The 11200-nt window shown below is 33.9% G+C and overlaps 1 long non-coding RNA gene across 2 annotated transcripts; it reads right to left on the bottom strand.

Moving 5' to 3' along the window:
* Positions 1–729: 729 nt before the first annotated feature.
* LOC131382982 (uncharacterized) lies at positions 730–4570 on the bottom strand. Of its 2 annotated transcripts, none has more exons than XR_009212624.1 (3): positions 4495–4570; positions 1287–1356; positions 730–875 (listed from the first exon to the last, which is right to left on the bottom strand). It is a non-coding gene; the product is annotated as an uncharacterized LOC131382982 (long non-coding RNA). The 2 variants fall into 2 exon arrangements; XR_009212623.1 differs by lacking the exon at positions 4495–4570 and adding an exon at positions 4323–4456.
* Between the last annotated feature and the right edge of the window lie 6630 nt (positions 4571–11200).

Below are 11200 nucleotides of genomic sequence, written 5' to 3'. Positions count from 1 at the left end.
TTGTGTGAGCATTGCTAATTGTCTCCTGTTTCTTTTGCTCAGTTAAGACAGTTGAAGCAGGGAATATCATGGGGAGCCTATGAGGTGAAAAAAATACAATGCACTTTACACTAAAACTATGCTGAAAGTAAGTTTTGCTCTTATTAAGAATTTAGAAATTTTTTAAAATAAAATTTGAAAAGCATAATATTAAATATTTTATTAAAGGACACTTTAAGCTTAGAAATAACGTAGCAAGAAAAGAAGATTCTTAAAAACTTTTTATATTAAAATAAACATGTTTTCTCTAGGATAAGTGGTTATCTAGTGAAATAATAGGAATGATAAAAAGTTTTTGTCAATAATTAAACAGCTAATATTCAAGAGCTTAGAATATATCTGTGTACCTTTCAAATATAGCTCATCCTTAAAAGAATAAAACTACAAAATAATCTGGGAAGTTATTCAAGTCACCAATAGATGGCAGAAGGAGTTTATATTTTGAGTTACTTTAAGGACTTTGCCAAGCTATTCCAATAATGCACTGAAAACAATGTTGACTTTAAATTGTTATATTTAACTTTAGTCAGCAACATTCATCAAAGTTAATTGTAAATTTATATACACACATATACATACACATCAATATATCTGTTTATATATTCATGTATTATCTCTCGATTGCTGTGTAACAAATTACTTCAAAACTTCAGAGCTTACAACAACAAACATTTAAACGTTTATTATTTTACCAGTTTCTGAGGGTTAGGAATGTGAACATGACTTAGCTGAGTGGTTGTGGCTCAGCATCTCTTATGAAGTTGCACCAAGTTGTCGGTCGTGGCTGCAGTCATCTGAAGAGACTGGGCAATCTCTTTTCAAACCCATTCCTGTGGCTGATAGAAAGAGGCTTCAGTTCCCAGCTAGGTGGCCCTCCTTATAGGCTATACACACCACACGGATGCTGACCTCACCCAGAGTGAGGGATGAAAGAAAGAGAAAGAGAATGACAGCATAAGCAAGCAAGAGCCCAGTGACAATCCGTGCTCAGTGTTTATAACCTAACTTGTAAATCACACAGCATAACTTCTGCTTAATCTGCTGGTTGCATAGACTTACTCTGTGTAAAATTTGGAAGAGGAATTTTACAAATACAAGGTGGCAGTGGAGAGATGCATCTTGGGTGCTAATAGATATCTATATCTATATCTATATCTCCTCTTCATGTTCAGTTTTGTTATTCTTATACCACATTCAATATTTCTCTTTCTGTAATTGAAAATACCCTTTTCCATCTTTCTACTCACTAGATTTTTTTCTGTTCTTTTCTTGATCATTCCTTTCTTTCTTCTTTCCTTTCTTCCTTTTGATCAACACCTGCCATCACCAACAAAAGTGAAATGAGCACGTAAGCATAAATATGTAAGAAAAATCCTGATTTCTTGAATGGAACATTTTTAAAACTTTTGAGAATAGAATGTCAGAGGGAACATTGTTTATTATTCATGGAGACAAACCGGCTCTTCTCATCACCAAGGACAATATTTAATATAAAAGGCTTCCTGGATTTCTAATTTACTTCCAGTAAATTCATGACGATCTTCACCTGCTAAGTGTCTGGACATGTTGGACGGGGTCACTTTAGAGTGAGGATAAGTTTGTTTGTTAGAGATGAAGTCATTTTTACAGGTAAAGTCATTATGTGACAATTAGGAGTGTAGGGACAGAGAGGCAAAACTTTTTTAAAGTGTCAACGAGTGTAAAAATAGTTTTAACAATATTTTTAAAGCAGACGATGAAGTTGAAGGAGTAGTAATTAGAAACAGAAGGGGCAGAGAAAATGGAGAAGAAGAAAGACCTTAACATTTAAAAAAATAAATAAACTGAATTTGAAATATCTTTCTGGTTTGTAGGTACTCTTCATGACGGTTCAATAGCAATAACCAAACCACTCTACATATTTCAACCACAAAAAAATTAACTCATGTAATTTGGTGTTTAAGAATTCATTGTAATTTGTCAGAGAGAGAGAGAGAGAGAGAGAGTTCTTGTAGTATGGTCTTCTTTGGTCTCCCCAGAAGGGTTCCCAGAATCTTTTAAAACTGACCCAGCAGAGAGGGGAACACCTGGGGCACCACTAAGAAGGTATCAGAAAGCTACCACAGGAACTTCCAAGTTTAAAAATTCACCACTGAATTTTTGATTCAACAATATGAAACGATTGCAGCAGTCAATAAAATTGCCTCTAAACATCTATTAAGTGAGAGACTGGACACTTCAGTGATACGGTAGAAACTCCCTGTATCTGCACAATATTGCAGGTAGAAGGTATCTAAAAATAAAGGCAATTTCTGCTTTCTTTCCACATTTTAAATCTCATTTCAGTGTGCACAGAGAGCAGTTCCTAATACATGTAAAGAATCCTACTTTTATAGACTAAATATTTAGTTTGTCTTTCTCTCCCCTAAATTCATATGTTGATATCTACTCTAGACTTTAGAGTTAAGGAAAACATACTCCACGTCTTTGTACCACCCTTTTGTAGCATTGGACTCAAATAAAACACAGTCAGAATAAAAACAAGTTTTAATATCCTCCACTGGAAAATAATAATCTTTGTTTCTGAAGAATTATCAACTCCCTAAAATGAGTAAATTACACAAATATCAAATTAATCCTCTGTGCCCAGGATGAAGCTCAATTCTACAGCAAAGATTCTCTCTTTAACAATACCTATACCTCAAGACACATGAGAAAAAAGTATTAAACATACATCAGTTACTGAGCATGTATTATGGAGTTATGGTCATCATTATAATAACTTTCTGACATAAATACTGTATTAGCAAGAAAAAAGCAAACAACCTCATTAAAAAGTGGGCAAAGGACATGAATAGACACTTTTCAAAAGAAGACATACATGCGGCCAACAATCGTGAAAAAAAGCTCAGCATCACTGATCATTAGAGAAATGCAAATCAAAACCACAGTGTGATACCATTTCACACCTGTCAGAATGACTGTAAATAAAAAATCAAAAAATAACGGATGCTGGTGAGGTTGTGGAGTAAAAGGAATGCTTATACACTGTTGCCAGGAGTGTAAGCTTGTTCAACCCTTGTGGAAAACAGTGTGGCAATTCCTCAAAGACCTAAAAATGGAAATAGCATTTAACCTAGCAATTCTACTACTACATATATACCCAGAGGAATATAAATCATTCTATCATAAAGACACATGCAGATGAATGTTCATTGCAGGACTATTCACAATAGCAAAGACATGGAATCAACCTAAATGCCCCAATAATTGTAGACAGAATAAAGAAAATGTGGTACATACATATACACCATGGAATACTATGCAGCCATAAACAAGAATCAGATCATGTCCTTTGCAGGAACATGGATGAAGCTGGAAGCCATTATCCTTAGCAAACTAATGCAGGGACAGAACAGGAAATGCTACGTGTTCTCACTTATAAGTGGGTGCTAAATGATGAGACCATATAGATACATGAAACCATATAGATACACACATACACACTGGCACCTATCAGAGGGTGGAGGGTAGAAAGAGCGAGAGATAAGGAAATAGTAACTAATTGGTACTACACTTAATACGTGAGTGGGTGATGAACTAAGCTGTACAACAAACCCCTCGCGTAACACAAGTTACCTATATAACAAACCTGAATGTGTACTCCTGAACTTAAAATAAAAGCTTAAAATAAACAAATATTGTATTAGCATTTGACAGATGAAGAAACAGAGTTTTAGAGACATAAAATAACTTGCCTAATATTATATATTAATCAAACTGAGAATCAGTATCACAATCCGGTTTTCGTTCAACAGCATAATTATTATCACTGTGCATTCTAGCTAGAAACTTTGTATCATATTGACAAATTTAAATTATTCAATATCTGTTAAAATATTGTTTGTGTTTTTATGGAATCTTGGACTTTGTTCTAAACTGGAACTACTTCCTATGATTAAACTTTTGTTTGCAAAGGGTGAAAAATGAAAAGGGGAGTGGAGAGGTGGAAAGGTGGAAAGCATAGGTTTGTTCTTGTTTTATTAATGTTAGCAATTTATTTTTAAGATATATTGTATATTTAATAGATTAAAAGTGTTAATTTTCTCCCAAACTATTCAGAGAATAGTTAGTAAGTCAGTCATTGCTTTTAGCTTCATGTAACAGATATTCAACAATTTTGTTAATTGAACTACATAAGCAATTATTTTTCTCATATAATAATAATTGCAAGGAAAATCCTTCAGGGGTGGTGTCTCCATCCTTCTCTGCCATTTTTAGCGTACGATTTTTTTTTTCCTCACAGTTGTTATCTAGCTGCTCCTCTTCTGCTTATCCCATCTGTCCTCCAGGCGGGAAGCCAGAAAAAGGCCAAATGATGAAGAGCAAAGTGGAGGAGGCAAGGAGAAAAGGCAGCTGAGCCTGACCTCTTTTAAATAGCTTGTCCAAAAGTCCTACCCAGAAACCTTTTCTTACACAGTCATGAGCTGCATGATGACACATCAATCACCGACTTCTTGTATATACGATGGTGGTCCTATAACATTAAATTGGAGCTGAAAAATCCCTATTGCTTTGTGGTGTTGTAGCCATTGTTAGATCATAGCATGACACATTACTCACTGGCTTGTGATGAAGCTGATATGAACAAACCTACTGTGCTGCCAGTCACATACAAGTAGAGCAAATACAACTAGGTACAGTACATAATACTTAATCATGATGATAAACAATTATGTTATTGGTTTATGTATTTACCATATGTTTTACCATTATTTTTGAGTGTACTCCTTGTACTTAGTTTTTCAGAAAGTTAACTGTAGAACAGCCTCAAGCAAGTCCTTCAAGAGGTTCCAGAGGGAGATATTGTTGTCATAGGCGATGACAACTCCATACATGTTATTGCCCCTGAAGCGGGCAATTGAACCTTCCAGTGTGACAAGAGGTGGCAGTGGATGACAGTGCTATTGAGGATCCTGACCCTGCACAGGCCTAGGCTAATGGGTGTGTTTGTATTTTACTTCTTGACAAAAAAGTTAAAAAAATTTAAAATAGAAGAAAGCTTATAGAATAAAGGTATAAGGAAAGAAAACAGTTTTGCACAACTGTGCAATGTGTTTGTCTTTTAAGCTAAGTGTTAGTACAAAGGAGCAAAAAACATTAAAAATTAAAATGCTTATAAAGTAAAAATATTATAGTAGCAAAGATTAATTTATTAGTGAAAAAAGAAACTTTTTAAAGAAATTTAGTGTAGCCTAAGTGTACAGAGTTGATAAAGTCTATAGTTAGTGTACAGTCTCATCCTAGGACTTCCCATTCACTCACCACTCACTCACTGACTTACCCAGAACAAGTTCTATCCTGCAAGCTCCGTTCATGGTAAGTGTCCCATACCATAAAAAAAGGTGCACCATTTTTTGTTTTATACTGTATTTTTACTGTGCCTTTTCTATGTTTAAATACACAAGTACTTACCATTGTGTTCCAGTTGCCTGCAGCATTCAGTACAATAACATTCTGTCCAGGATTGTAGCCTGGGATCAATAGGCTGTACCTTGTAGCCTAGGTGTGTAGGAGATTGTACCATTCAGGTGTGTGTAAGTATACTCTATAACGTTCACACAAGACAAAATTAGCTGACATGATTCTCAGAATGTCTTCCTGTTGTTAAGTATGACTGTGTTTTGTTCTCAGGATGGCATGTCATGGCTACATATTACATGTGAAAAAATACAGTGAGGAAACACCTAAGAAACTTTCATAAATGAGTGTTATTCAGTGTAAAATGAATATTATTTACTAAATTATAACAAAAATGATTATCCAAAAATGTTAAGTAGCCAGCTTTCTAGGACCTTGGTTTCCTGAATACTTTAGTTGGCTATGCTTCTACTCTATAAATATGAAGGTTTTTATAATAAGGCAAAAGAGAAAATGGATTTCGGTAAGGCTAGTAGCAATATCTATAAAACTCTTGTAGTATCGTGATGACCCCAAAGTGCAATTATTAATACAGTGTTAGTATTTAATACTCCAATTAGAGCCAAAAAAACACTATCAAATACCATAAAATGCCATATCCAAACTTCCATTCTGATAATTGTGTTTTAAAAAGTGCTAATAGTCCATATTCTGTTACATAAATTTTATTCATACTTTTTAAATTATGTAAATAATTTCTTTAATATAAAGGAAATAATTTTTTGTTCAGTGAAAAACAGTTAAGCATTAAGGGCTCCATGTCAGTACAAGTTTCCATATTAGCTGTAGGTGGTGGATGGGAACACATTGACTAATACACTGGCTATTAAATCATTCACCCAGAAACGATGCACTTCATTACTCCACACATTTCATTGTCCATATCAGGTCATATAGTCACTCTAAACATCAAAGATGACACAAAAATAGACATGGAACCACCATAATAACTAAGCTATGTGCCTGCTTTTTAAATGCCACATATTACATATACATACATATTACATGAACATACATATACATGTTTGTAAAGAAAATAGGGCTAATGAGGAAACATTTAAACAATTTAGAAAGTGATTTAATAACTTTGAAAAAGAAAATTAGTTTCAATAAATTAATAGCACAAATTATAATCTTAGGCCGGGCTCAGTGGCTCAAGCCTGTAATCCCAGCACTTTGGGAGGCCGAGGAAGGCGAATCACCTGAGTTCAGGAGTTCCAGACCAGCCTGGCCAACATGGCAGAAACCTATCTCTACTAAAAATACAAAAATTAGCCAGGCGTGGTGGCACTTGCCTGTAATCCCAGCTATTTGTGAAACTGAGGCAGGAGAATCACTTGAAACCAGGAAGTGGAGGTTGCAGTGAGCTGAGATCATGCCACTTCACTCCAGCCTGGACAACAGAATGAGACTCTGTCTCAAAATAAATAAATAAATAAAAACAAATTATAATCTTAAAGTTTTAAGGAACTAGTTTTCCTTCATTTATATTTAAGAATGCAAAAGTGAAATGGCTTTAACATGCAACAATAGAGAGTCAAGTATATTCTAAGAAAAAAATACAAGCATGGCTAAATCATATATAGTGCTGAAGAGCCTATTGTAATTAACATTGATAGGGGTGTACAAAATCAACATATATAATAAACTAGGTATTGGCATAATATGATATTTCTTGATAGTCATATATAGAAATAGATAATTTTAAGGAAGAATTTAAGTGAAAAATCACTTGGGTTAAGATTGAAATAAAAAAAGAACATGACAGAAAACACAAACAAAAAGATGTTGCTATTTAAATACAACAGATACTAACATGAAATGTAAAGTCATCTAATAATGTTACTAAAGTGATAGTATCTCGATAGAGTCTGAAATTATATAAGAAGCAGGTGAGTGAAGTGGATATTACTTTGTATGAAGTTATCAAAAGAAGGATCAAAGCAAAGGGAGAAGTGACAGAATGCTTAGAAATTTAGAATACCATACTAGGTTGCCGTGTTAACAGAATACAAAAACATTAAGAGAATACTAAACCTTGTTCAAACATATACTAATAATTTAGGAGTTTAGATGTTTCGTTAATGTGAAGCAAGAATTAGTCACTGGCAGTTTGTTAATTAAGTAATTTGAAGTAAAAGTTAAAAGGCAGATTTTATATTATTAAAAGTCGGAAATTTCAGGGAGCTGAAATTCTCCGGATTTAAATAGACTCATTTTAATACAATGGGCCAGATTTTTTTTAAAATAAAATCAATGAGAACTAGTAGAAAAAATGTATATAGGGATTATAATTTGGAGTGAAAATTACACTAAATGACCTCTAAGATTATTCTGATAGCTGTAAATTTTTAAGAAATAATGCGTCATATGTCATTTTAATTAATAAATTAAAATATATTTGTGAGGCCTGGTGTGGTGGCTCACACCTGTAATCCTAACACTTTGGGAGGCCAAGGTGTGCGGATCATGAAGTCAGGCGATCAAGACCATCCTGGCCAACATGGAAAAACCCTGTATCTACTAAAAATACAAAAATTAGTTGGGCATTGTGGTGCGTGCCTGTAATCCCAGCTACTCAGGAGGCTGAGGCAGGAAAATTGCTTGAACTAGGGAGTTGGAGGTTGCAGTGAGCCAAGATTGTGCCACTGCACTCCAGCCTGGCGACAGAGCAAGACTCCATCTAAAAAAAAAAAAAAAATTATATATATATATATATAAATCAGAAAAAAATGTAATAAGTACTTGAACAGGATATTTTTGCAAATATATTATGAGCTACTATTGATTTTAAATAATAAAATAACATTTTAAAAATTAAAAACACGTTGTTTTCACTGTTCTTTGAAAAAAGTGCATCTGAGTCTGTTAATTTCTTCTCTACCAGTTCCATGTTTCCCTGTAATCTTTTATCAATTGCACTTGAAATAATCCAATGATTTGCCACATTTTACAAAAGCATGTGACTCTCAACTGCAGTTGGTATGTCAGTCCCTTAATTAAAACTTTCAGTAGGCTTCCATTGTATTTGGTATACAATTATATTTTTACAACCATTAGTGCAAAATCCTAAGTGGTGAGTCCCTGCCTATTTTTTTTTTTTGTCATTTTTGTTGTTGTTGTTCACTGTAGTCAAGTCGAGTCACACTGGCCTACTTTTCTTTCTCTTTTCTTTTTTTTTTTTTTTTTTAAAGGTCTCTGTCTCTCACCCAGTCTGGAGTGCAGTGGCATTATCTCAGCTTACTGCAGCGTCTGCCTCCTGGGCTCAAGGGAGCCTCTTGCCTCAGCCTCCAGAGTAACTGGGATTACAGGTACAAGCCATTGCACCCAGCTAATTTTTGTATGTTTTGTAGAGAAGGGGTTTTGCCATGTTGTCCAGGCCACAGTTTCTTATTTGAAATAAGATTTTTCCACTGCATAGGCCTTTGCATGTACATTTGAAAACTAATCTCCATCCCCTATTATCTGTCAAATCCTTATCCTATAAATGTCTCATCAGGATAGTTCATGAAATCCAATATAAATTATTTGCTTGTATTTTCTCTCAGTAACCTTTTTTTCTTTTGAAAATGTTTTACATTTCAAAATTATATATCTATATATATATGACTAGTCAAATGCATGTGATAGGGGCTTTGGTACAAGATGTGTTAGCACAGCACTTCTAAGCAATAAATATTTCAAATTATGAAAGAACCTGAGTTTTGGATCTAGATGAGTAGAATAGTTTTTTAGATGTAATTCTTCAAAAGTATATCATTATAAACTCTGGGCAGTTTTCTAAAAGAACTATTCGAAGGCACTAGGAAGTGAACAACAGCAAGAGAAATCTAAATGAATTTATCTGCTAAAGGAGCAGTGCAAACTGTGTCATTTATGCAACGACATAATTTTCTCCTAAGGGCACATCTCAGTCCACATGTGGGGAAAATAGAACTTAAGCAGAAAGCCATAATCATACTGTGTGAAGGATTCAAAAGTTTGGGACCAATAGTCCTCAATTTGGAAATTGAGAGAGATCTGAAAAGGAGGAAGAAATAGAATGGGAATCCAAAATCTGTGTATAACCTCACCTCAAATCTTAGCTGAGCAATGAAGTATTCATGTGTGGATGAGAATTCCAGGAATCCAGGGGCAGGAGAAAACAGAATGTTGAAAGAGAAGAGCTGATGTTTCAGCTGCTGCTCAATGGAGAAGACACGGTGTTTTCCCATCTACTAAATTAGAGGGGATTGGTACAGAGCTTGGGCTTTGTCTTCAAAGGCTACTCTTTGAGAATAAAAGACTGAAAAAATTAATGACACAAATGAAATAGACTCAACAAAGCAGAGTCTGCAAGTTCAAGACTATTGATAATTTGTTTGGTGGAAAAAAACTTAACACTTTATGAAGATGTTAACAGAAATAAACATATTTTTAATGTGTCTTTTGCAATGTCCAGGTTTGTATTTATATGAAGTTGTAGAACAGGTAAAAACTAAGCTACAGTAATAGAAATTAGAACAGTAGTTTCCTAGGCAAGGGGGATTATTAATTAGAAAAGAGCAAAAGAGAATTCGAGGTGATAATAATGACAGTCTTTATAGTAATTTGGGTATTGGTTACATACATATATGCATTTGCCAAAATTCATCAAACTTTACAGCCTAAAATCTATGAATTCAATTATGTGTAAATCATATTTAAAAAAATTAAACAAATAAATAAAAGTATCATTTTTGGATAACGTGTAAAAGGAATCTTGCATATTCCTTGCATATAAATGAGAAAAATATCTAAAATTAAAATAATTTATGCAATGATAGTCAAAATTCATTTGTGTGTATATGTTTCTTTTTCTAATGTTATATACACACAATTCTCAAAGAATTCCAAATTCCAATTAGGCATTTTTTTGCCTTTAATGTTATTTTCTTCTACTATAGAGTAAGATCACCATCTTCTCTCCTTGTGCAAGTAGCATGAAGGTCTGCCAATAAATATATTATGGGTCAGTAAGTCACTGATTCTCACACATGCTACACTCTGGATCACTACTAAGCATCAATTTCACAATAAACTGCCTTCTGCTTCATTTCTCACTCTTCAAGTCCTACGTCCTACACAGCAATAATAGAAATTAAACCTATTCCAGCCAAGCACATACATGGAATTATACAGAGTTCATAAAATACATCATTTTCTACAGGGAACCCTGAAGAGTTAAATCCTCCATTTTGAAAAAAACACACAATTCTCTTCTCATTAAAAAAAGCAGCAGGATGGTTTTCAGATCCAAGCAAAAACCCTTCAAAATAAACCATGCACTTTGATTTACATATTTTACTTTGATTGAGGAACTTCAGGGCTTTCCTTCAGTAAACAGAAACACTGAGTTTGATGTTTAAAGAGAAATTCAAGTTGTATGTCACATAACAGAATTTGTCTCTTTAATCATATTTTACAGTTTCATATCAAATGCCTAATCTATATGTAGACCATTTTTTGATAATTTTTATTTTAATATAAAAGCTATAAAGAGTAACAAATTGTTTCATCATCCTGTGTCCCTCTCAGAAATGAAACATTACAACACTTTTGGTAAAAGTACATTGGTGTGCATATATTTATAAATCTTTTCTTTCGACACAAATCTACTCGGGAACAAAACTTCTGGGCAAACGTGAATGATTTTAGTTTCTTGACACCCCTCTTCCTTAGA

The sequence above is a fragment of the Hylobates moloch genome, unplaced genomic scaffold, assembly GCF_009828535.3.
Source record: "Hylobates moloch isolate HMO894 unplaced genomic scaffold, HMol_V3 SCAFFOLD_3, whole genome shotgun sequence".
Lineage (NCBI taxonomy): Eukaryota > Metazoa > Chordata > Mammalia > Primates > Hylobatidae > Hylobates > Hylobates moloch.
Note: the sequence above shows the minus strand (reverse complement) of the source record. Positions and strands in the feature narration are given on the sequence as shown.